This window comes from Lissotriton vulgaris, chromosome 8, assembly GCF_964263255.1.
Source record: "Lissotriton vulgaris chromosome 8, aLisVul1.2, whole genome shotgun sequence".
Lineage (NCBI taxonomy): Eukaryota > Metazoa > Chordata > Amphibia > Caudata > Salamandridae > Lissotriton > Lissotriton vulgaris.
The window spans coordinates 762,912,531-762,940,176 of NC_141696.1; positions in this window are offsets into that span (position 1 = coordinate 762,912,531).

Below are 27,646 nucleotides of genomic sequence, written 5' to 3' on the forward strand. Positions count from 1 at the left end.
GTTTCTTTTAAAAGTTCTGAAACACTGTGCAGATTTCTTTTGGGTTTTTAACTACCGCTCCTCTTTCTGTGATCATTTCCGTTATCTCTCCTTTAGTAACTGCCTGTTGAGTTCTTATCGCCAAGGTGCGTCCAACTTGCTCATTATATTCACATTGCTCTTCTCTCCTTGCTAAAAACTTCTTGGCTGCACTTGAGCTATATACTTCCCCTACTGCTACTTTAGCAATGGCTAATTTTTGAGTCACCTCTGTCACATCCCCTTTCGCTACTAAAGTCTTTATCAAATCTTCCTCCAGATCCACCACAACCATAATCTTCTTCTCTATTAATGCTTTTTGCAATTTATTACGTCTGAGAGAGTAGCTTAAAGTTTCTCCTCTGATGCCAGCCTTCATCGCGTCCCAAACCACTGAAGGTCGTGCCGTACCCCTGGTGTGTCCCAAAAATTCTTTTAACCAATTTTCCATAAGGGCAACATAATCAACATCATATAATAAAGCTCTCTCAAATGACCAAGAAGTTAGGTTTATCATTGCGTTTACCAGAACAATCTCTAAAGCTAAAGGGTTGTGGTCCGCCATTAATCTTGGTAATTCTTTAATTGTATCAATCGGTAGCAATGCAGGTGAGATCAAAAAATAACCAAGCCCTGCTACTGTTCTGTGTAGAGCCGAGTAATATATACTACCTCCCCCTCCCATAATCTGCTCCCAGGTGACGATTAAGCCATTATCTCTCATAAGATTAACCAGTGCTCTATGACTTTTTTTTCCTTCCTTTGAACCTGCCTACATCATCCTTCCACAACCCTGCAAGGCCATTTATATTTAAATCACCGCAAACTATGATTGGAAGTGGCCAACTAGGTAGCCGTGCATTTATTTGGCTAAAAGTATCAGGATCATCCACCGTAGGTGCGTAAATTGAACATAAAGTAAAATTCAAATTATGTACTTGCAATTCAGCCAGAACCCATTGGCCGTGTTTATCTGCCTGTTGTTTTTTCAGCTTAACACTATTTCCTCGAGCCAATATCGCTACCCCACATGTCCTTGTGCCCTGGGTAGTGCATGCTAGAACCGAATAACTCAATTGCTCTAATAAATATTTATGCGAAAATTCAACATGCGTTTCCTGCAAGCAAATTAAGTCTGCTTGCAGTGTGTTAAAGTATTCTTTCAGCTCTCTTCTTTTTCTCGCCTCATTTAAACCACAAACATTAATTGTGACTATACGCATACACTTTTAAGTTTTTTAGCCATTTTTTGTCTAGTTCTTTTTTTATCCTTGTTCCGTTTAGTAAACATTCTGCCTTTTTCCTTCAGCGTCTGTGATTCTCTCCCACCACCACTGTGCATTAATTTCTTCTTTTCCTGATAATGAATTTTTTCCCTTTTTTCACCCTGTAGCAGAACATCCCACCCCCGCCCTCTCACCCTTCCCTCCCCCCTCAACTTCTTGAGGCATCCTGGGACCTAAATCCCTAGGTGTGGGCGGCCGAGAGATCAGAGCATCACCGCTCACTAGATCGCCTGATTTATCAAAAAACGTTACATATATAGCATCTCAGATGGCTGGCTTTTCCCTTCCTATTTTCTTGGTTCAGAAAGTTCGTGCAGGTAAGCCTCCGCTTGGATCTCACTTGTAAAATTCCTTGAGGTTCCTTTATAAAGTACTCCTAAGTGTGCTGGGTTTAGCAGATGAACAGTCGCTCCGATCTTTTCGAATGGGGCAAAGAGTTGCCTCAACCTCCAGCGGCATTCGACCGTTGCATGAGCAAAATCCGGGCGAACAAAGAACTTGTTCCCTTGATATTCTTTTTTGCTCGTCAGTAGGGCCAGGTCATAAATCTCTCAAGAGAAAGTTTCCAAAGCAGACCAAAATAGCTCTTGGATATTGGTTTTCTTTTGGAGATCGTTTGGGGAGTGTTAGAGGAAAGCGATGAGCGCATTGGACTTCCCGTTCCAGTTCCCATGTTTAAGTTCAGGCATGGAAGACTTTAGAAGGTTGATAATATATCCCTTTGGATCGTTTCCCTCTACACCTTCTGCAATTCCCAAGAAGCGAAGGTTATTTCTCCCCCCCCCGGTTCTCAAGATCCTCCACCTTTGTCATTAGATCTTCGATAACGCCGGTTTGGACCTTTTCTCTACTTTGAAGTTTAATAACATCTGCTTCCAGATTTTCAGTGCGGCTCTCCACCGAAGCCATTCTATCCACTATCTTGGTGCATGTATTATCCACCTTCTGGATAGCGCCCTGAAGTTGTTGGATGGCATTGTGATTCCTTTGGATTTCAGTTTTAACATCTAAATGAAAATCCTTTATGGTCTTCAAGACCTCACTCAGCGATGGTTCCCCAGAAAGTCCTAATTTGCCAGTATCGTGATGTTGTTTTTCCTTGTACTTTTTGGCTGCCCCACTGTTTGGGTTTTTAAATTCTGTGTCTCCTACAGATGTAGGAGTCAAGCTTTTCCGGAAGAGTCTAAATATTTTCTTTGTTTGATCCTGGTTACTCCCCTGATCCGTTGTTTCGTCATCTATAGGTTTGTGAAGTTTTCTATGGTTTGATTTTTTTTTCCCCTCCACTTTCTTTTTAGATACTGAGTCTCGACCGGATCCACTATTGTTCTTTGTATCACTCTGATATGTCTGATCGATTACTTCCAGATTAGCGGAAGGTGAGATTTTGTCCTCGCTAATCACGCTTGAGTCCCAAATTTCACTGGAGATCGATAGGCCGGTTTCATAAATTTCCGAGTTAGATTCCTCTGTCGATTCTTCACTCCCACTTTGTGATTTTTTTATCTCCAGTTGTGGTTTGTCCAATACTGGGCATATAATCCAAAACCAGTTCCAGATCTGTGATCGTTTCTGCGCCTCCGCTATATAAAGTTATTTCATCACCGGGAATCTTATTCTTCATCGCGTCCTGTAGCTTCCCATTACTAGTATTGTTACTGTTATCCTCCTTGTTACTGCCTTCGTTCAAGGCTTCCTTTAAGATTTGTACAAATATAGTTGAGATCCTTGGTTGTGTTTCATCACATAGTCCCGTTAGTTTAGCCGCGGCCTTCAAGTTTTTAATAGTTTGTAATCTTTTAGCCTTTCTAACCAAAAGTTCCATTTTTTCATCAGTTTGATCATCGGACTTTTCTTCGGGGTTACAATCATTTAATTGATCTTGTTTCTTCTTTTCTCCCCTCTCAGTCTCCTTCTCAGCAGTTTTTGTGGCATTTTTATTTTTGCTTTTAATTTTCTCCATATTGTTTTTATGGTTTGCTTTGCCATTACCATTACCATTGCCATCAATGTTCTCCTCCAAACCTCCTTTTCCATTTCCATTTTTAGCCCCTTTGGCCTCTTGTGCCTTCAATCCTCTGGTTTCTGGCCTTCTAGTGGAGCTATTATTTTTTGATTGACAGCTCATCGTTTGTTTTAAACTCCTTTCATGATCCAAATTTGCTGATGTGCTTTTAGCAGCTGCTTTGGCCGCTTCATTTACCACGATCGTCTCAGCTACTTCATCCTCTGAAAGCAGCTCTAAGTTCTCCTGGGCCACTCTTCTATTCAATAGTTCACTCGTGGTTGTTTCAGACATTTTCTGTGCTATTTGTGTCTGAGTTTGTGTCTGAGTTTGTATTTTAGTTCGTATTTGAGCCTGTAATTCCAATGCCGCCGTACAAGTTCCTTCAAAATCATTGGGAACATACAAGCCTGAAATATAGTCCCATTCTTGATTTTCTTTAAAAAATCTTATCGTGATCTTATATGACTTTGCCCTCCACTCGAGATGCCTTGAACTTTCCCACAGTCTATGCTTATCTTTATGTATTTTTATATGAAGGCACTCCTTGTGATTACTCTTCCCCCCGATTTTCTGAAGTGGATAAATTGAAATAAGCTCATACAGACAGTCAATTTGTAAGCTTGTTTTGCTTTGTTTTTTGCTTGTGTCGGCTTTTCGTTGCTTTCCGTGGCTTACTCTACAAACCCCAGTATGAGCAGGTAGCTGTAGGTAGTTTGTAAATGCTCCCTGCGACCTGGGTGTGGCAATCTGCCTATATAGCTCCCAGCAGGCAGTGCTCTGATGACGTTTCCAACGGGAATCGGCAGGCTGACAGGCAAAGGGAGACCAGTCGGCTCTCAAACACGGAGCGATGGAAGTCCCCGAAGTTATCTCAACCACAGCGTTGCCAAGTGCGGTCCTTGCCCTCTCCCATCCCCTACAGAGAGGAAAAGGCGTGCGCTCCGTGCACACCGTGCCAAGCCCGCAAACCCGCAACACGAAACCCAGTAAGTCCAGGAGAGCCGGGACAGCCGACAGACAGAGGACGAAAAGCGGGAGAAAGACAATCCTCGTTCACAGGTTCGAAAACACACAATCTCGGTAAGAGTCTTCCTCTTCCCACTCTCGAAATTGAATTTTTAGCTTGGATGCTCCGGAGCTCCGGAGCTCTCCCCCGTCCTCAATCCTTGTCCTCCATTCCTTTTCCATATATATTCAGGTGCGCAGTAACCGTACCTTCGCCACAAAAGTTAATTCCCCAGGGGGGCTCACTTGATATCGCCCATCCAGCTTCCCCCTAATCGATAGAAAAGCAGCTAGCCATCAGTAATCTTCAGGTCCTGGAGCGAGATTGGTCCGACTGCTCACTCCGCCGCCATCTTGCCTCTGCTCACTCACCTGAACCTTTCCTATTCTGAATTAAACTACTCCACGCTGCACCCTGTGCCAGAGTTCTTCTTAATGGATCCCGGTCGGAGTCCTTTCAAATTACTAGGGGGACGAGACAAGGCTGCCCCCTGTCCCACAATTTGTTTTCTATAGCGATTGTACCCCTGGCAGCTAAATTGCGGCAGGGTCACAATCATAGGGGCCTCATATATCCTTCTAGGCAATTTTTAGTGTCCCTTTATGCGGAAGATATCACTCTGTACATCCACAAACCACAAGACAATCTCAACCCGGTTTTGTGAGAGATCACCAAATTTGGGGCAATGGCCGGGGTACAAATAAATTGGGGTAAGTCTGCAGTTTTACCCCTAACTGATCACACGCTCCCGCACCCATTGGACTATCCGTTGACTTGGGAGACTGATGACTTTAAATACTTGGGAATCTACGTCACCAGGGATAAGGATGCCTTGATGAGGACGAACTACAGGTGTACTATGACTAAGGTGACGGACAACATCACGAGTTGGTCAAGCTACCCCTCTCGATGGCTGGGAGGGTGTCATTAATTAAAACGATTATAGTGCCCACATTTTTATACTTATTCATAAACATTCCTTATCACCCGGGTGCTCATTTTTTAAAAACATTGAAAGCGCAATTGGTCTGGCTAATATGGGGGGGCAAACAAACGCGGCTGAAACTTGACACACTTATGCTACCGTACCGCTTCAGGGGGTTAGATGTATCAGATTTCGAACAATATTATCCTAGTGCGCAGGCGCACTTTGCAGTGTACTGGTTTCATCCTCCCCCGTACAAGCCTCATCTTGCGGTAGAAGATGGGCACATGGCTCCGGTCCCGTCATCAGGAATGAGACGGGGACCCATCCACTGTAGACTGCACTGTCAAGGCATGGCACTGGTTGGCGCGAGCTGAGGGGGTGCCCCAGTTGTACTCCCTCAGAATACCTTTACGATGCTGCCCCCTGCTGCCTGTTACTACGGAAAAGATTTGCCAAAACCTGTTAGTTAAATTACAATACGCGACATGGGGCGACGTATATCTTGGAGGGGAATTTGTACCAAGGACCAGTTTTTTGGGGAGAATTCGTACTCATTCATGGACCAATTCCTTTACACCAGGCTCAGGCAGAGCATTCGGGCCAAGACCCCGGACTTTCCGAAAGAACCGGAAACGTTCATCTCCCTCCACTTAATGCTCCAGATGGACACCCCTGCACATGCTACTTCTATGCTGTATGCGCGAGTCTGCACTGTACCTCCGTGTTTCCTAGTGAGGGCTAGAGGGGAATGGGATAAGGACCTAGACAACCCACTTACTGATGACCAGTGGGAGAGTGCCTGCCAGCAGACCGAAATGGTATCCGGCAGTAGCAGGCTGCGACTGCTACACTTTAAATTTTTGCATAGACTATATCACACTCCAGCGTGGCTACACAGGCTCCATCTCCGAGACGATGACAGGTGCTCTAGGTGCGTCCAGGGTTCAGCTGATTTCATACATTAGGCGTGGAGCTGCCCTCAGGTCGCTGCGTACTGGAGGGAGGTCTTCACGGGACTAGCTGAGATGCTGGGGACTCCTATGGAGCCGCACCCCATCAGGGCTCTCAAAGGTATTGGTTTTGGTAACTGACATAAAAATGCCACATCGCAAATTCCTAGCTATGGGCATTCCCCAGGCCCGACGACAGTTAGCCTGCAGATTGGGCCGGGCCAGAATGCCTAAATTTAAGGCGTGGATACAGGACATGTCCACTTGGCAGGAATATCTTCACGCTTATGCAGAACAATTGCCAAAGAAGTCCTGACCTAGGGATATTTGGGGTCCCTTGACCACTTATCTTACTGGTAGACAGGCAGGGGATGACACTGGCGCCACTGGAGCAGAGGCCGCGTCTATAGCGTGAATGGTGTGTGGCTGTTGGGGGAAAGGGTGGTGTTGATGAATTGGGGGGAACCTATGGTGTATGGGGGAGGAGTAGGCTAGGGGGATCCTAGCGACCTGAAGTAACGAAGGCTTCTGTTCCGGAGACAATCGATATTTGGAGAAACACGATCACAGAGTATGCGTTATGGACTCCTCTATTGACATTTTGGTTGATTTTGCTCATCTCTCGAAAGTTCACTTGCGGGGTACCTAGAGGGGTATATTTGGGGGGGGGAGGGAAGGGGAGGGAGGGGGAAGGGGTGGGGGTACTCTTTTGGGGGAAAGTTTTCATGAAACTGTGATTACTACCGTATATTCCCATGTGTTGCACTGTATGTCTTGTATCCTAGTACAATAAAAGTTTTAAAATAAATGAATAAAAAAAAAAAACAAGACATAAAGTTTGCACCTCTGTCTGAGACAACCTCCTTTGGAAAACTCACTCTTGAGAAAACTCCCAGGAGTGCTCTTGCCACAACAGGTGCTGTTGTGGTCCTTAGGGGAATAGCTTCTGGGTATCTGGTGGCATGATCCACTACAACGAGAATAAACCTGTGCCCAGAGGCTGTTTGGGGATCCATTGGTCCAACAATGTCAATCCCTACACGTTCAAAGGGAACCCCCACCAAAGGCAGTGGTAGTAGGGGGGCCTTTGTGGTGCCACCTGATTTGCCACTGCCTTGGCAGGTGACACAGGAGCATAAAAACTTGTTGGTATCCTCTGACGTGAGGCCAGTGAAAGTGAGGAACAAGCCTGTCTCAAAGTCTTGTTCTGGCTAAGATGTCTGGCCAAGGGGAACATCATGGGCTAGTGTGAGAAGGAAGCCCCTGAATGCCAAAAGTATGACCAACCTCCCGGAAGCTCCAGGCAAGGGGTCTCTAGCCTCTGAATACAGGAGCCCATCATCCCAATAGACTTTGTGTGTCCCACTAGCATTCCCAGCAACCTCAGCAGCAGTTTGCTGTCTGAGGGGTTCAAGAGAAGGGCAGTCTAACTGCGCCTGCCTCAGATCTGCCCTGGATTGTCCCCCAGTCCCAAGAAACTCAACATGATCAGGCTCAAGCTCTTCTAGGCCAGTTTACTCCTGGGTCTCAAAATAAGCTTCCTGTGAAGACTGACCCTCTTCCTGAGACAAGGGGAAAGGCACTGCCTTAACCCTACTGCATCTCCTCCTGGTAGGCAACTGGTCCATTGTTCTAGAATCCAGTGCAAGTTCAGTGTTGCTATTTCTGACCTGTGAACTAGTCACAGCAAGGACATGTGCTGATATCTCTAACTTTTCTGCATGGATCCTATAATCCACTTCAGCCCAAGCTGAAGTCTCCCTGTTATTTCCAAGCAAGCATACTACTGGGAGGTCTGAGCTAACCACAACCTTTTTGAGTCCAGTTACCCCTCCCCAGGAGAAATTAACAATTGCCATATTGTGAGTGGTAGTGACATTGATAGCGTTGGTCACTAGGTAATTTTCACCTAGTATGATCTGTCCAGGGTCCACAAAGCCAGGCGTCACCATTGTGACACTAGCACATGTGTCCCTGTCGGCCTGAGCCACTTTTTCATTAATTAAAGGAGCTTGTCTGTACTTGCCCAAGTTATTGGGACTCACTGTAGAGGACATAATTATGTCCCCATCACAGATCAAAATAGCTTGAGTTGGTATTCTGACCAGGCCAGAATCCATCTCAGTTCCCAGGGTTAACCCTACTATACCCTTCTGTTGAGAACCACCACTTCGAGCTGGACTAGGGGGAACAGTTGCCTTAGGGGCAATGGTGGAGCTGTCTCCTTTTTGGCACAATCACTGGTCCAGTGAGTAGTTACTTTACAAATCTTGCACCAAGATTTCTTTGGGTCTTCTTTCTTCTTAGATTGTTGGGAACCCCCACCATTTGAAGCTTTCTCTCCACCCTTTTAGTCTTGCTTCTTCAAATCACCACCTTGATTCTGTACCTTCTGCCTCACCCTGGTTCTGACCCATTTGTCTGCCTTCTTTCCCAATTCTTGGGGAGAGATCACATCAGAGTCAACCAGGTTCTGATGCAATACCTGGTTCTGACAGTTGTTAAGAATTTGTTCTCTCATAATCAAATTGCACAATCCTGTATAGTCATTGGCCTTACTGCCCAGTTACCAGCCCTCCAGAGCCTTAGTTGCACAATCTACAAAATCAGTCCAGTCCTGAGTCTGTGTCTTTTGGGTATCCCTGAACAGCAACCTGTACTGCTCAGTGGTTAGGCCAAACCCATCTATCAGAGCACTCTTCAGGACATAGTAATTGTCAGCATCCTGTTCACTAACTGCCAGGAGCTTATCTCTGCCTTTATCTGAAAACTAGAGCCACAAGATTGCTGCCCACTGACTTTGGGGTACCTGCAGTACTTTGCAAGCCCTCTCAAAATCAGTTATCCATTTGTGGATGTCATCCCCAATCTGATAGGGAGGGACAATCTTGTTCAGGTTTTTATGGTCATGAGCTCTTTCCCTATCTCTAGGTACTATGCTGCCACCAGTGGGCTCTAGTCCACACAATTTATTCTCTCTCTCAATCTCTCTCTCAAGAGCTAGGGTCTCTTTTGCAAGGGCAACTTCTTGCCTCTTGATCCTAAGCTTGGCTTCTCTCATCCTAGCTTTGTGCTCTCTGCTCTGAGGGGAAGATATCTCCCTTAGAGCAGAGGCACTGGACCCTACTGAGGAATCAGAATGATCAGAACCACTGGACAGTGATCTGGGCCTTCTGGTTCCACTGTTAGGCCTATTTGGAAGGTTAGAGGGGGGCCTACCATGGCCCTCTCCACCTCCAGACAGCCCTGTGTTGCCCAGGTGAGCTTCATTAGCTGCATCCTGGTCATCATCCTCATCAGAGACCAAGGGATCATCTCCATTGTTATTTTCCTCTGTTGAGAGATGGCCCCCCTGTCTACCCCCTTGGTAACCTGGATCTGATGCATTCTCTACATCATGAGCCACTAAGATATCTTCCAGGTGGTTAAAGGTTGGACTCTGTCCTTGTCTCAATTTTCTGACTGCACACAGGCTTCTCAGTTCATGAAAAGTGAATGAGTCATACTTAGAAGGCACCCTCTGGGTTTCTTCTTGAAGAGGTCCACTAGGGCCTGCTTCCAAGGACATTTTCAAGTGAGGTGTGGTGTGTGCACCTTCCTACACTAAATGCCTCCCCACTAGAACCCCACTAGAAGTTGTAGTCAGGGTGTGCTAAGCCCTTACCACCTACAACTACTAAGTTCAGTAGAACTTATGTATATAAGACTTGATTTATATGTACCTACAGGTACCTTGATATGATCTTTCAGATGATATTACAAGATTATTTGGTAAAAACAAATTGCAAGCTCTTATCCCAACCGCTGCACGCCAATGTGAGAAGTTAGCCTGGAATATGATGTCCACTAGTTTTAGTGGGCACGTTGTACCAGTCTAATCGACCCTTATTGATGGTGGTTGTAAAGTCAACCTTATAGAAATGTATCCTAGTGGTAGCATGAACCAGCAGTCTTCAGGCTAAGACTTCAGTAGGCGAGTTAAGCAAGTTGTTTTACCATATATAATCCCCTGAATACCAAATGAAAGGACACCACACAAGGTATATAGCAAATATATATGTATTTAATCTAAACACAACCCATCTGCACTCTTTATGAGGTCAGAGGTAAAAATACAATACAAGTCACACAGTTAATATACAATAAGTTGCACAGTATACGTTATGCCCTAGGAGCCTCACAAACCATATACTAAGAAAGTGATATAAGTACCACAAGAGAATTAAAAAGCAGGCCTAGGGCCTGTAGAATCACTGGGGCTACACTAAACAACCAAAGGTTAGGAAGTAGGGGACCCACGGAAGTCGCATGCAGTGTCTAAACTCAGGCGCAGGTTCCCTTTGACTTTCTATGGAGTTCGTAAAAGTTACAAAATTACAATTTAAGGACACTTCCGGATGAACTAGAATGGAACCCTTTCAAACTAGGACACTTCGAGAGTCAAGACCCACGGGAGCACTGGAGTACTCGTGTTACCTTACCCAGTGAAGCCGGGTGCATAGGTGTCTTTTCGTGTCGGGTTTCGTCGTCGTTTTCTATGGAGAGCTGCAAAGAAGGGCTGCAGGCGAGCAGAGGAAAAGTGTCCAGTGGATCCAAGGGTGTATTGGATATGTGAAGAACCTGAAAGCAGAGGGGACAGAGTCTGGGTCACTAGCCAGTGACCAGGAAGGTACCAGGTAAGCATGGGCGAATTTTGCGGTTCTCGCGTTCGCGGATTTTGCGGATTTGCGAACTGGCAATCCGCAAAATCCGCGAATTCTCGCGAATTTGAGGATTTTTTTTTATGTTCGCACGGGTTTCTGCAAGTTCGCGAGGGTTTTGTACAATTTCGCAAATTGCGAAATTGTACAAAACGTGTGCGAACTTGCAGCAACCCGTGCGAACACAATAATATGAAGAGAAAGAAGCTCCTGGTCACAGGAACAGCACGGGGATTGCGCTCATGAAAGTCAAGGATGCAAAGGCCTCTACCCAGCATCACAGCTGACTTTCCACGGTAGATTTGGGAAGAGGCACACCTGTCCAGCCTCGAAGACGCTCATGATTGTTTTTGGGCTAATGAATGGGTCACTGAATTTGAGCATCAACTAGTTCGAGCGACCATGTGTGTGTTACTATACAATCGCCCCGAAGGGCGCAGGGGTCCCTTGAGTGTGCTGTAGAAGTCACAGGAAGGGCATGGTAAATATTTTAGGATGGCGCCGGCAAGCTGCCAGCGCCATCCTAAAATAGTTACTAAGTTAGCTTCAACAGGAAGCTCTAATAGATAAAATCAAGCACCTGCTTTATTTTATCTATTAGAGATTCCTGTTGAAGCTAACTTAGTAACTATTTAAGGATGGCGCTGGCAGCTTGCCGGCGCCATCCTAAAATAGTTACAACAGGCCAGGCTTCAAGTTTTGAACTTTTGCCCCCGGAAAAAACCGCCGCTCGCGGATTTGCGAATTCTCTGTAAATTCGCAGGAGTTCGCGGATTGCGAATTTACCGAAAATCCGCAAAATCCGCGAGCGTAACGGATTTTCCGCCCATGCTTAGTACCAGGAAGGAACGAGGCGATGTCGGGTGCTTGAAGGTGAAGAAGGTGAGTTCGTCTCTTCAGCCACGAGGTCCAGGAGGCATCAACAATGACCAGAAGCTGGACTCAAACTGTCCCACAATGGATCTAGATGACTGCAGCATCAGTATCCGGATTGGACCCAACAAGCCTTGGCAACCGCAACCCATGCAGGATGTCTACATTGGTTCTGTTACAGACCAGCATGGTCTGTGATGCTTCTCCTTTTTAGGGAAGCTGGAGCAAGCCTGACGCAACTAGAATCATAAGTTAGAGTCATGATGGCATCTTCAGGGGGCTCACTAGCCAAGGGGCAAGGAACTGGGTAGACACATCAAGCACAAATGTAAAGGTGGGGCCCACGGGACACTCACCGAAGGTGGGGGCCTGAGCTTTATTTTAAATGGTGCTCAGGACTGGGGCTTCTCGTACCCCAATGCACAACTTACTGAGGCTTCAGGAAAGGAGTGCAGGTAGCAAAATGCAGGATGACTAAGATGTTCGGTCCCCCGTCTCTTGTGTTCGCCACGAGTTGCAGCTTTGCTGTGGATGTGGATCGGGGTCAGAGAAATCTAGAAGTCTAGTTCTTGAGTCAAAGAGTCTTCAGGTTCATACAGGAGCCTTGAAACTGCAGACTGGCGAAGTTGCTATTGGTGCCTATTTGCACAGGGCGGTCACTCCTTGACCAAAAGGGAGATGTCTTCCATCTTCCAGTCAGAATGGAATGTCGAAGGTTCAAGATATGTCTTACAAAGATTCATCCAGGATAATCTAAAGTCCTGGAGACACAGCTCCTAAACTTATACTAAGGATGGGGGCTGGATTACCTGACTAGGTCCCTCCTATGGGTGGACCGGAGAAGGGGGTGGTTACACCCCTTTCCCTTTGTCCAGTTTCGGGCCAGAGCTGGGGCTGGAGTGCCCCAGCAACTGGTTTGAACCGGGCTATGCATGAAGCACCTTGTGTTCCCCAGGCAGTGTCTAGATGCATTCACTGAATGCAGCCCTCCATGCCCCAATACACAAAACCCCTGTCTGGGGAGGTCTGGCACCTCCCTGGACAGGAAACCTATTGTCCAGGCTGCCCTTGCTGGAGTTTCCCCCAGCAACAGGAGGTCAGACTCATGTCTGTGGCAGCAGCATCCATTTTGTGATGCTGAGTAACTTACATGTCTTTTCCCTCTAGAAGGGTGGAATGCTACCCCCGCCACCAGAATTGGCGGGGGGGGTAGTATTCCAAAGTGTTTGACACCTTTTACTACATGTTTTGATAAAGCCAAACCAAAGTTAGCATTAACCGCGAGCATTATAATGCCCTTAAGAGTATATGGTATGGCTATATCATGGAACAGCTATAAGGAGATGGTTCCGAAAGCTGCAGAGGGGCTCAGCTCATGCTAGAGCACCCTCTCACATAAAGCCAAGCCCTCTGCCTCAAGGATTGTCAAGGCCTACCATAGGAGTGAGTGGCTTATAGGTGTGTTTATATATAAAGGTAGATATAGGTATACTATATCTAAGTAAGGGGTGATTACTCTGCCTTACCCAGGCTGTGTGAACAAACCAGTGGTGTCAGTTAGGAAGGCAAACCACGGGTGGCACAATATATACTGCAGCCCCTGGTAGACCTAGGGTGCACCTATGCCCTGGGTACCTAGGGTACACTATACTGGGGCTCACAAGGGTGGCCCAGTAACTAATCTGGTGTGTACCTAAAGTACATGGTATCAATTTAGAGAGAGAACAGCTGGGCTGTGGGTCTGATTGCCAGGCCCACAGCCACACTAAAGTCGAAAAAACAGAGAATCACAGCAAAAAGTGGGGGTGACCATAAGAAGCAGACCCTACTCTCCTACAAGGGCCATCACTTTTTGGCCAGTGGACACGATTGTCAACAGTCAACAGTTCCAGGCAGGAGTCAGTTCTTGTTTCTTCCTTTCCCAGTCTAGATTGGATTGTAACCATTACGTCATTCAAGTGGTTGTGGAGATTTTTAAATGCTTCGTTTAAGGCAGCAAATTTTCCGATAATTATATTTTAATTGGATCTGGGGGTATTACCATTGCGGTCGGTTTAACTTGAGATGGTCCCTGTAGCTGGGTGTTACCCTTCTTAAGTGTAATTGTGTCTTCAATGTTTTTAGTAACAGGGTTGGCTGCAAATCTAACACAGGGTTTTTTCACTCATTTAGGTGGGGGAGAATTGGATTTAGCGGTGGAAACAAGATTGTCTATGTATTGGATGCAACCATTTACGTTGTTTGCCTTTCCTCCTTTGTTCTCCCATTGTTCACCCTCCCCTTTGTTCAACGTTCCTTTTACCTTCTGAACTACTTTTTTACCCAGGATGACACTGTCATTAGTGTTGGTACTATCAGTAGTTTTAGTTGGCCCATAACTCCCCGCCCCATCCATCACCCAGTCACAAGACATCCCCGTTGTTGTATTTCCTGATTCATTCATGACCGCCTGGGCTGTCACTAATACAGCCGCTTACTTTCCCCACCCAATAGCCTGCCTGCTGACAAAGATTCCTCGACATTAGAGATCTGTTTATCTATGGCTCCCAGTGCTCCAGTGATGTACTTTATTAGGGATGTTTGGGACTTGTCTGGAGTGAGCTTCGAACCTGTAATGGCCATGTGTTTTCTTTTGCCCATATTAGTCAATGATTGGTTTGGGTACGTTTGCTGTAAAATGTACTTGCGTGGGTAAGGTCAAGAATAATAGGTCCAATTAGTACTGCACCTACAGGTGGGAATATTCAGACAGTTATCAAGTCACAGTACAGTATTGTGCTAATATCACCCCCCCTATCGATGCGTGTTGGTGATAAACTCACAAAATGCCTCGCCGTATTTCCCCCTTCCTTCTTTCAAGAGTTACTTATAAACAGTCTCTCTTGGTCAGATCAGTTCATTACTACCTCAGTCCATACAATAATGTTCCAGAGCTCTGAGCTGTGGGGCCACAACCGTAGCGCACTGCCCACCTTAGCTGCAAGGTCAAAACACTCTAGAAAAAATCACTTAGGCCAAGGGCAGCGGGACCCCAAGACCAGCACAATCCTGTTTACACTAACAAGTGGGGGTCAGACTTCACACTGCATGCAGGTAATTGGCATAGATAGTTTTTTCTTACAGACAAGTAACTCGAATGTACTCTAACCTGGTGATTGATATATGACTGTATTGACATGCTGGCTGGTTTTCTTTTGTTCTTGTTGGAACATCTGTTCCTATTGTTTGTACTGGACATTGGTATAAAACGTAATAAAAACAATAAAAAAAATTGGCATAGATAGACATGGAGCTCCAGTCTCATAAACGGGGTGACAAGGGTGGTGGCCCTACCCCGCCTCCTCCTGTCACTGATGGGTACTGGACGGGCCTGACCTTGGCCCAGGCTTTGCCCGGGAGTGGTCCACATGCGCCCCATGCTGTGGGGGGAGGCAGCACTTTATGCGCAAGTTGACTGCTAGCGCCTCCCCCTTGTTTGCGGCTGCAGATAGTGGTGCTTTGCACCCTGGGCTTGGTAGTCCCCCACCAAGGTGGTACGTATAGTGACTCTAGCAGGATGCAGGCAATGGTGGTCAGCCACGAACCGTGAGACTATGGTCCCACTAGGGAATACAAAAAGTCACGCAGTGTGGGCCCAAACATCAGTAGGGTCAGAAACAAAGGCAGCAAAAACAAACTTGTGTCAATAAGGGCGACACTGGCGCCTTACCTGTCATATAAAATTCTCCAGGAAAGTCATCCTCACCCGGAGATTTGTAGGTAGACAGGGATGATATTGCCTTCACCATCTCTTCCTCCATAACATCACCCTCCAAATACGCCATTCTTTTAGCTGGGAGTGATGGTACATGAATTGCTGCAAGAAAATCATCTATCTCAGCTGTAGAGCAGTGAGGTCTGATTGGTAGAGCGAGGAGTAAAACTCAGCGAACCAGCTAACTATGTGCTAGGGAGGAGTCAGAATGATACAGACACAGCGCTAAGGGCAGACACCGCCACCTGTGACTCAACTGGGCAGTGATCAGGTGGCCAGCTTTTTTGCCATGATTGTATTTATGCCACAGAAGTTTCACTAGCGCCTTCTCTGCAACTTCGGGATAGAGGGCATTTAGTTGAGGCTTGGCCATCTCTAAAGCTCTGTGGGCAGTTTTCACTACGTTTATAAGCAATTCTTCTCTCTTCAACCATATCTAAAAATGCTTTCTCCTCAATTCTCATTTTACATGTCAAATTATTTTTGAAGGCATGTTCGTGGCTCAATTCATCCATTTCCAAAAATATTCCCCCATTACTTTAGCTGGCTTTACTTTATTCATGGCATTAATTACTTTCAATTTTGCAAATACATCATCTGAATTTGAATAATAGTACTCTAATTTTCCTGTTTGATAAAACAGACTTGCAATTACACCACACGTGACACCATATGTAAGTGGAAGATGGTGGTACGTCACCCCTTCTGAAACAGATGCAGGTATTTTCACACAGACATAACAGTCACTAGCATCCATGGTCTTAATATATTCAGACAACAATCTTGAAAACATGTTTTTGGTGTAGTCACGGATTGACATATCTTGATGCATTTCTGGTCTATATACATGCTGTTTGTTAGACTTTGTTTCAACATTTTGTTCATTTGAACTCACATTATGTTTCAACTTCACTAAGTTATCCTGGAAAGGAATGACAATAGCTAAAATTATCCATATCAATATTAATAGTCCTGTACATATTAAACACATTCTACACCATTTTCTAAAGATAGAACATTTCGTTTTATGTTCATTGTTAGCCATTTTTTCCTGCTTTTACAATTCTCTTACACCTTTGTCATCTATAGGTTTTCACCATTCACTTACAATGTCCTCCTTATATCAGGATTTCAGGTTTTGTCTTTACCTTATTCCTTTGATCAATTATCACTTTTCTCTGTGATTCATTTCTTTATTCACTTTTCCCAATTGACTTTGGGCAGTATAAGTTCTCTTGGCTGCTGTTTACTTCTTCATTCGGAGGCAAAACAATGTACGACCATTCAGGTGACTTGTATTTCTGATTTGGTCTTCTCACTCTTTTTGGCCTTTGAACAACTTCTATTCTTTTTCCCAACGACTCCTTTTGACTGGTTATTTCATTTACTTGGTCTTCTGGCTTTCTTGCTTTGTTAACCAGTTTAAATCTCAGTCCATCATTCTCTTTAGGCCAGTTATCTCCTTCACAAACTCTTTTTGTCTTAGGCTCCGTGGTGTCATGTTTCACTCTCTAAGCCCTTTTTCTTGAACTCTTTCTCAATGGAGTCTCATCTGCACTGTCGTCAGTTTCACCTTCAGTCTCTTCGACAGTTTCATTTATGACAAACTTTATGATGTCTTTTTTTTTTCAAAGTCAGTTTTCTCTTTTGACAGTTCTTTCACTCTGTTAGGAACATCTCCTTAGCTGGTACTTGGAATCTCATCCTTATCATGAGTTATTTCCTCTTTTCCAGTGTCAGGATTTTGGTTCCTGCTTTCAGAGCTTTCAGACTGTTCTTCAGTATTTTCTTGATCACCAGTTTTATCTCCACATTGCTCAGTGTCCTTACTGGTGTCAGTCTCTACGAAATCTTGATTTTTAGATTGATCTTCAGAATTTGGTATTTCAACGATTTCTCCTTCTCCTTCTCCTTCAGACGCAGAGCTAGCATCTGATACTTCCCGATGTCGACGTTCTTGTCGAGCTTCAGTATCTGGATTTCCCTCTGGTTCACCTTCAGAATCAGAATCAGTTGTGCTTTCACCTTCTTCGTTTGGATTCTCAGGTTCAGGCACACAGATGGTGTGGCTTGCATGCACCCATCTCTTTACTCCGGCACATTTAACTGCAGTAGTGCTGACCAATATAACCTGTCTTGGTCTCTGCCAGCGAGGCACCAAAAAGTTTCTTCTGCAATGTACCTTTATCCGAACCCAATCCCCAGGACCTAGATCATGAGCTGGATGTTTCTCTTTCGTGTTTGATTTAGTTCACACCTGATGGAACAAAGAAGTCACCACGTCAGACAGATTTTTGCAGTAATCCAGTATGATGTCATCATTAATAGTTAACAGTTTATCAACTGGTACAAATGCTTGTCTCATCACTCTGCCCATCAAATCTCATGTGGATTCAATCCAGTCTTTTTGTCAGGGATACTCCTTATGGTCATCAAAACAAGTGGTAAGGCATCTGGCCACTTCAGTCCTGTTTCCAAACACATTTTTGCAATCCTGTTTTTTATTGTTCCATTCACTTGTTCAACTACCCCTGAAGCCTCAGGTCTGTAAACACAATGCAGTTTCTGACGAATGTCCAGGGCTTCACAGATCATTTGCATAAATTCATTTTGGAAGTGCGTTCCACAATCCGGTTCGATCATTACTGGAAATCCAAATCTTGGGATTATTTCACGTAAAAGCAACTTTGCAACAGTTAGCCCATCATTTCTCCTCGTGGGGAAAGCCTCCATCCATCGAGAGAACAGAAAAATGATCACTAAAACATACCTGAGCCTGTTACAAGGTGGAAGTTCAATGAAATCCAACTGCAACTGTGTGAATGGACCTCCCTCCCGTCCTATGGTTCCCAGACTCACAATTGTTTTTCTGTTTTGGATTAAACTGTTGACATACAAGGCATCTTTGGCACAGACTTTCAGCAATCATCCTGAACTTAGGATTGTACCACCTCTGTCTAAATAGACAAAGCATGGCAGCCCTTCCAACATGAGCTTGACCATGGTACATTCAGGCCATATTTGAGATCATGCTATCAGGCATTACTGGTCTTTCATCTTTGTAAACCCAAATTTCATCTTCTTCTGTCTTTGCCTACATTCTGCCTTCAACCAGACATTTTTCTCTTCTTCATCAGCTTCTTCCTGCATTTGCCTCACTTTCTGCCAAGTCTCAACTACTGTGGTTAGCATTAAAGGATTTGAAACATGCTCTTTACTCCTGTCCCGATTTATGGATGCAAGATTTCTGGCACAATATTTTGCAATGGAATCTAAAAACCTGTTACCTCGAGTTATGTAGTCATCTCCCTTTTTATGAGCTGCGCATTTCACTACTGCAATCTTATCAGGCAATTGAATTGCATCAATCAACATTCTTACAAATTCAGCATTACGTATATGGGGGATCCTGCAGAAGTTAAATAACCTCTTTGGGACCACAGTTGTCCGTAGTCATGGACAACCCCAAATCCATACTGACTATCAGTCACTATGGTAACCTTAATTTCCTTTCCCAGTTCGCATGCTCGAATCAAAGCAATCTATTCTGCTATTTGAGCAGAACGAATTCCTTTCAGATAAGATGCTTCCAGTACATATGCTACTGTACAAACTGCATATGCTGCACTCAAAACACCTTCATTTGTTCGCAGACATGAACCATCAACAAACATTCCATAATCAGATTCTGTCAGACTCCACGCTGCCGACTCCGTTTGATGCACATAGGACTCCACCTCCCGATCTCACCAACACGCTAGTAATAATAACACAGCGTGTTCGAGCGATAGGGCGAGGGAAAAAACAGGAAACAGAACAAGGAAGGGACGGAAGGGGACTGCAGGGAAGGGACAGCTGGAAGACAAGAAAACAGTCACACAGGTTATTCAGATTCACCTTGAAACCCTATACTCAGTATAGTCTTACTAAATACGAGCGAAGTTTCACCTTTATATAAAGAAGACTGCTCCTCCTCCTCCCTGTGTAGTTTTTCTAGTCTGAATGTTGATGCACTTCTCCCTAGTCCCTGGGGAACACAAACACAGTTAATGACAAGCTCTATTTCTAGAACTATTTCTATATGATACTGTAATCCTAGTAGACCTACCCTGCCTTGCAGTGAAAAGAATTTAAATCATAATCCAATACGTGACCCCACAACACCTCAGTGTATTCCGCACAATACTCTTCTCAGAAAGGTCTATTCACAACTATATACAGTTCCAACCAAGATCCAGGAAGGACACGGCGAGACGTAGCCTCCAACTACTGTCTCCCGCTCTCTAGTCACACTCAGTGTATTTTACTAGTCCCACTCCAAACACGGTAAGGTGTAGGATCTCCCCCCACTACCTTCCGCTTTGGCACTTGCAGCGGTAACCACTAGTGATTATTTTCGTAACGGCAGTACGCTGATTTGAATAACCCGCTGTACTCCGTTCTCACCAAACAAAGGTTCAATGTCCTTCCCTCTCCACAAATAACAAACCAGGCTTCTTGATTCTTTGAGCCTGTATCCAGACAGCTTGAGCGCAATTAATTCTCAGCACACGCGTTAAACCTCACGCGTCATTCGGGGAGAATTACTCACGACTCTGGAGCTGCGTAACTCTTCAGCGCTTCCTCGTTGTCCCGGCTTCTCGCTCTCCCGCCTGGGAATAATAGCAACCTCGGCACTCCGGCGAGGGATATGAGAGTTCAGGCGGCGCTGACCTCGCGCTGCCGTGGGGAAATTGTCATGAAGCGCCGTCCTCGCGCTCGAAGGATGTTTAAAGACGACAGTCCACCAGCGCTTAGCTAATCCTAGCTAACGCGCACAAAACGAATCCAGAACCAGAATCTTCCTTTCAAGGAAGCCAAGCTCGCGCTCCTCACAGTCTCTCCCAACACTGTTGAAAGACAAAATCACGAACACCTTGCAGAGGGGCCGCCCTGCTTATATAAGGCCCCGCCTCCACACTAGAATTCTGGGATATGTAGTTCCCAATTTGGGTGGCGCAGCTTGACTATCCTGACAGAATGCCCCCCTTTCTAGCGCCTTCTAGGGCCAGGCTTATTCGGAAACCTCCTGTGGAACGAACGCACCGCAGCAGGAGCGTGCACATCCGAGCTCAGTTCCCAGGAATCATCCTCAGCACTATATCCCTTCCAGGACACCAGATATTTCAGCCCTCTTCCACACCACTTGGCATCTTTGATACTCCTCACTTCATATTCCAAACCACCATCACATGCCACCGGAGGAGGGGCTACTCTGCGGGAAGTAAGGGCAGGTTTCAACAGTTGCACATGGAACACTGGGTGTATGCGCATTGACCCCGGCAACTTCAACTTATAGGTCACGGGGTTCACCTGTCGCACAATGGTGTACGGGCCAATGTACCTAGGATGGAACACACTGCGCAACTTAAACCTGATGTTCCTTGTAGACAGCCACACCTTATCCCCCACCACATACTGGCGGCTCTCTATCCTGTGACGGTCTTCCCACTTCTTATACATCGCCTTCGCTTTGGTCAAATGCACCTGTACCCCCTTATGGACCCTTCTCAGCATCCTTATCCTGTCTTTCACCGCTGGCTGATCACTAAGATCTGCGGGGATGTCCACGGGCAAGGTATTAGCATCAAATCCGTAATTGGCCTTGAAAGGGGACATTCCCGTTGAGCTATGCCAAGCGTTATTATAGGCCAGCTCCGCCATCCAAAGCAGGTCCACCCAAGACTCATGAGCTTCTTTGGAATAACATCTGAGATATTTCTTTAATGTTTGATTCAAACGTTCTGTTTGCCCATCAGTTTGGGGGTGGAAACTGGTAGATAAATGGGACTCTATTTTCAGGGCCTTACACCACATGCGCCAAAAACGTGCAATGAACTGTGGCCCTCTATCGGACACGATCACTCTAGGTATTCCGTGTAACCTGACCACATGACTAGCTAGCAACTGGGCCGTTTGACTGGCATTAGGGAGGGTCTTACAAGGGATAAAGTGACCCATCTTGGTGAGGCTATCTATCACTACCAACACGGCTGATGCGCCCTTATCTATTGGTAACCCTGACACAAAATCCAGACTGATATGCTGCCATGGTTGACGGGGGGTAGGCATGGGCATCAGTTTCCCTACTCTTTTGGTCGTCGTACCCTTGGCTCTAGCACACACCTCACAACGGGCCACCCACTCCGTAACATCCTTGCTCAGGTTTGCCCACCAGAAGTGCCTTTTGACTGTATCGAGAGTTTTCCTTATACCAGGGTGTCCTAACAGTTCCCCTTCATGACACCACCCTATGGCTCTCTGTTGCAATGGGATAGTGGGTAAATACAACTTGCCCTGAAAGAACGGCAACCCATCTCTCAATTTGCAATCCAGTCTGTCATGGGCCCAAGACCCCCATCCCCCCGGATACTGATGTTTCCTCACCTCGTCCAGAAAGGATTCTGCCCTCACCACACACAACACCTTGCCTGATGGAATGATTGCCTGCTTCTCGTCCACACACACCCCAGGCATTGTCTGTCTAGATAGGGCATCTGCCTTCCTATTCTCGGACCCTGGGCGGAAAGTGACCACGAAATTAAACTCAGCAAAAAATAGCGTCCATCTCATCTGTCTTGCTGTCAGATGTCTAGCCGATGACATAAACTGTAAATTTCTGTGGTCTGTGTACACCGTAATGGTGTGCAGGGCCCCCCATAGATAGTGCCTCCATTCCTGAAAAGCTCTCTTAATAGAAAGCAATTCCTTTTCAGCTATGGTATAATTGAGTTCAGCCGAACTCAATTTCTTTGACAGGAAGGCCACCGGGTGCAACTGACCTGTTTGACTGTCCCTCTGAGATAATACCGCCCCTATTGCTTCATCTGAAGCGTCCGCCTCGACCACAAAAGGATGTTCTAAGTTGGGATGTGACAGCACCGGGGCAGTAATAAAGGAAGTTTTCAGTGTTTGGAATGACTCCCCTGCAGCAGTTGTCCACTCGAAAGGAACTCCTTTCTTCAACAGGTTTGTAATGGGCACGGCCAGCAAGGAAAAATGCAAAATGAAGCGCCGATAATAATTAGCGAAGCCCAGGAAACTCTGGACTTCCTTCACATTTTTTGGTACCGGCCAATCTCTCACTGCTTCCACCTTACGCTCAGACATTTGCAACCCTGAGGGGCTGATCATCACCCCCAGAAACTCCACACTGTACACCCCAAACTCACATTTACTGAGTTTAACGAAGAGACGATGTTCTCTCAGTTTCCTCAGTACCTTACAGACATGTTCTACATGGTCACCCTCATCCATGGAGTACACCAGTATATCGTCGATGTAAACCACAACGAACATGTCAATAAATTCCTTCAATACATCGTTGATCAGAAATTGAAAAGCCGCGGGGGCATTACACAGCCCAAAGGGCATGACCAGATATTCGTAAAGGCCATACCGCGTCTTGAAAGCCGTTTTCCACTCATCCCCCTCACGCACCCGGACCAAGTGGTAGGCTCCTCGCAGATCCAAGCGAGTATAGATCACTGCCTCCCTCACTTGGTCAATCAGTACCGTAATGAGGGGGAGAGGGTAACGGTTCCGTATGGTATTTTTATTCAAGACGCGGTAGTCCACACATGCCCTCAGATCCCCATTCGCTTTAGCAATAAAGAAAAGTGGAGAAGCCGCAGGGGAACGGGACGGTCTTATGAAACCTATGCTTTCGTAATGATCGATGTATTCCTTTAAATGCACCGTTTCCGGAACAGATAAGGCATAAACCCGGCACGTAGGAATCACTGCCCCATCTATCAGATCTATCCGGCAATCATAAGGTCTATGCGGCGGCAGCTCCTCCGCTCGCCTTTCACTGAACACGTCCTGGAAATCTTCGTATTGTTTTGGAAGGGTCACCTCCTTCTCAGCGGCTGTAGCCACCATAAACTTCAAAGCCAATGCCTCAACCGGGGACGATACGTAAGGTACCAGGTGCTCTTTACAATACCCCGAAGTAAAATACACCGTGCGAGATTTCCAGTCAATGGTAGGGTTGTGGAATGTAAACCATGGCATCCCTAGAATTATTTCATATTGAGGAGCCTCAATGATGTTCAGCTCCACTTTTTCCACATGCCTCCCCTCAGACACCTCAATAGACAACTCTACCTCAGCCGTTTTTTCCGTGATCAACCCTGATTTAATTGGTTGACCATCCACAGCTAAGACCTCCTCTGGGTTTCCTCTTGGTACTCTAGGAATCATTAAACGAGACACCAACCCATTGTCAACAAAATTTCCGGTAGCCCCGGAGTCCAGCATGACCATGACTTGATGTGCTTTGTTTTCACACTCCAAAGTCATAACCAATACTAGATGGGATTCAGTTTCCCCTATGCCCGAAGAGGACAAAGACGTAAGTTTCCAATCAGGGTTCTCCTCTGTGGTTGACAAAGGCACCGAACTTTCCTCGCCCTCCCTGGCAGTATTTGATACGGCTACTCTCTGATTCTTACTCCAAGTATTCAAAGCTTTTGGTTTGGAAGGGCACTCTCTTACGTAGTGACCCTTCTTCCCACAATACATGCAGAGGCCTTTTACCCTCCTACTCTCTCTTTCTGTTTTGGACAGGGGAGGTCGGATAGCTCCTATCTCCATCGGCTCTATTCCTGCTTCTGCTGACCCCAAAGCTCTAGTAGGGAAACTCGCATTCCGGTTATATCCCCTGTCCCATTTTCTTCGATCCCCGCTTCTCTCAGTCAACCTACCATCCAACCTCATGACCAGATTCACCATATCTATACATGTCGTGGGCTGAGGATCTACATGGGCCACTGCGTCTTTCAATTCCTCCCTCAACCCCTGGTAAAACAGAGTCATTCTTTTGCCCTCCGGCCATTCAGTCTCGGCAATCAAACGATTAAACGTAGTTAAGTAAGTTATCAAATCACTCCTTCCCTGCCGCAGGGACAATAACTCCTTATCCGCACTGAAATTGGTGGCCCTCCTGTCAAAAACCTTCTCAAACTCTTCTCTGAAAGCTGTCCAATTGGACAGCATAGCATCATCACGTTTTATTAGAGGTACAGCCCAATTTGCCGCATCTCCCACTAAGTATGATATGGCAAACGCCACTCTGGAATGGTTATTGGGAAACGATGCAGGTTTACAAGAAAAATGGAGCATTATTTGCGTCATAAAGGCCTGCGTTTTGCTGGGATCCCCCCCATATCTCTCAGGGGTGGCTAACGGGATAGGCGGGGGAACCGTAACCTGTATCTGCGCAGGACCCGTAGAAAAAGGGTTCTTGGACAATTGCTCTACCCTGTCCTTAAGCAGAACAGCCTCTGCCTTTGAAGCCGCCAATTCTTGCTGAACCACCACCAAGGCCCTCAACACATCATCCAAGGTGGCCATATGTACTCCAAACAGACCCGGCAGAATGCAATTCGTGGGTTCGTGATTCTGTCAGACTCCACGCTGCCGACTCCGTTTGATGCACATAGGACTCCACCTCCCGATCTCACCAACACGCTAGTAATAATAACACAGCGTGTTCGAGCGATAGGGCGAGGGAAAAAACAGGAAACAGAACAAGGAAGGGACGGAAGGGGACTGCAGGGAAGGGACAGCTGGAAGACAAGAAAACAGTCACACAGGTTATTCAGATTCACCTTGAAACCCTATACTCAGTATAGTCTTACTAAATACGAGCGAAGTTTCACCTTTATATAAAGAAGACTGCTCCTCCTCCTCCCTGTGTAGTTTTTCTAGTCTGAATGTTGATGCACTTCTCCCTAGTCCCTGGGGAACACAAACACAGTTAATGACAAGCTCTATTTCTAGAACTATTTCTATATGATACTGTAATCCTAGTAGACCTACCCTGCCTTGCAGTGAAAAGAATTTAAATCATAATCCAATACGTGACCCCACAACACCTCAGTGTATTCCGCACAATACTCTTCTCAGAAAGGTCTATTCACAACTATATACAGTTCCAACCAAGATCCAGGAAGGACACGGCGAGACGTAGCCTCCAACTACTGTCTCCCGCTCTCTAGTCACACTCAGTGTATTTTACTAGTCCCACTCCAAACACGGTAAGGTGTAGGATCTCCCCCCACTACCTTCCGCTTTGGCACTTGCAGCGGTAACCACTAGTGATTATTTTCGTAACGGCAGTACGCTGATTTGAATAACCCGCTGTACTCCGTTCTCACCAAACAAAGGTTCAATGTCCTTCCCTCTCCACAAATAACAAACCAGGCTTCTTGATTCTTTGAGCCTGTATCCAGACAGCTTGAGCGCAATTAATTCTCAGCACACGCGTTAAACCTCACGCGTCATTCGGGGAGAATTACTCACGACTCTGGAGCTGCGTAACTCTTCAGCGCTTCCTCGTTGTCCCGGCTTCTCGCTCTCCCGCCTGGGAATACTAGCAACCTCGGCACTCCGGCGAGGGATATGAGAGTTCAGGCGGCGCTGACCTCGCGCTGCCGTGGGGAAATTGGCATGAAGCGCCGTCCTCGCGCTCGAAGGATGTTTAAAGACGACAGTCCACCAGCGCTTAGCTAATCCTAGCTAACGCGCACAAAACGAATCCAGAACCAGAATCTTCCTTTCAAGGAAGCCAAGCTCGCGCTCCTCACAGTCTCTCCCAACACTGTTGAAAGACAAAATCACGAACACCTTGCAGAGGGGCCGCCCTGCTTATATAAGGCCCCGCCTCCACACTAGAATTCTGGGATATGTAGTTCCCAATTTGGGTGGCGCAGCTTGACTATCCTGACAGATTCAGGCAACGGCTCATCTATGATGTCTGGTCTTGGTTTGGTACAGTATTCAAGAACATCTAGGCATTTGTGATCGACCTAATTTCTTACTTCAGTTTCCCTGGTATCAGGCAACAACGTAGAAGGATTAATATTTACACATCTAGAGATTATCACATTTTCTGCTCCCAGAATTACTTCCTCTTATTTGGTGATTCTATTATTGGTGAGATACTGGGTCTTTGTCCTAGTGAGGAGAATCTCCACAGAATGAGGTACATACACCCTCACAGGAAATCCCATCACTATTCCTTCACTTTATTCTAGACTTATGCGAGTAGCTGCTACTGCTTTCAGACAACCTGGCAATGCCTTTGCAACTGGGTCCAAAACAGCTGAGAAATATGCAATTGGTTTTCTCAGTTTTCCATGTCTTTGAATTATCACCGACAATGCACATCCTTCTCGTTAACTGCAGTACAGTTCCAACTCTTTTTCATAGTCAGGCATCCCTAAAGCTGGTGCTTCACATAAGCTTGTTTTTAACTGTTCAAATACTTCCATCTCAGTCTTGGTCAATACTATAGGGTCTCTAATATCTGCTCTGGTTAATCTCTGTAATGGTTTTGCTATCAGTGAAAATCCACTAATCCATTGTCTACAGTAACCTACCATTCCCAGGAACATTCTTACTTACCGTTGGGTTTTTGGTGGCTGCATTCCTTGTATCATTTTGATTCTTTCTGCAGTGACGTGTCTAATTCCATTGGCAAATTTATGACCTAAGTATTGCACTTATTTCTGACAAAATTGTAATTTTGATGGAGACCCTTTATGTCCCTCCTCTGCCAAATGATTCAACAATGCAATGGTATCTGTTATACATGCATCTTTTGTCCTTGATGCCACTAGGAGATCGTCAATGTACTGAACCAATACAGACTCTCCAGGCATGGTCAAACTTTCTAGTGATTTCTTTAGCAACTGATTAAAGATAGATGGACTCTCAGTATACCCTTGAGGAATTCGGCACCATGCCAAAATACGATCTCCAAACTGGAACGCAAATATTGGCTGGCTTTCTGGGTGCAATGGAACGGTAAAGAACGCATTACACAGATCAATCACAGTGTACCATTCTGCATCATGGGGAATTTGATATAAAATCACTGCTGGATTTGATACAATTGGGCAACATGGGATAACTATTTTATTAACCTTTCTAAGGTCTTGCACAATCCTAAATGTTCCGTTTGGCTTTTTCAATCCCATTATCGGTGAATTACAAGGACTAATTTCTATCTCTTTCAGAATGCCTTGATCAATCATTTTGTTTATTACTGGAGTTATTCCTTTAAAAATCTCTGGT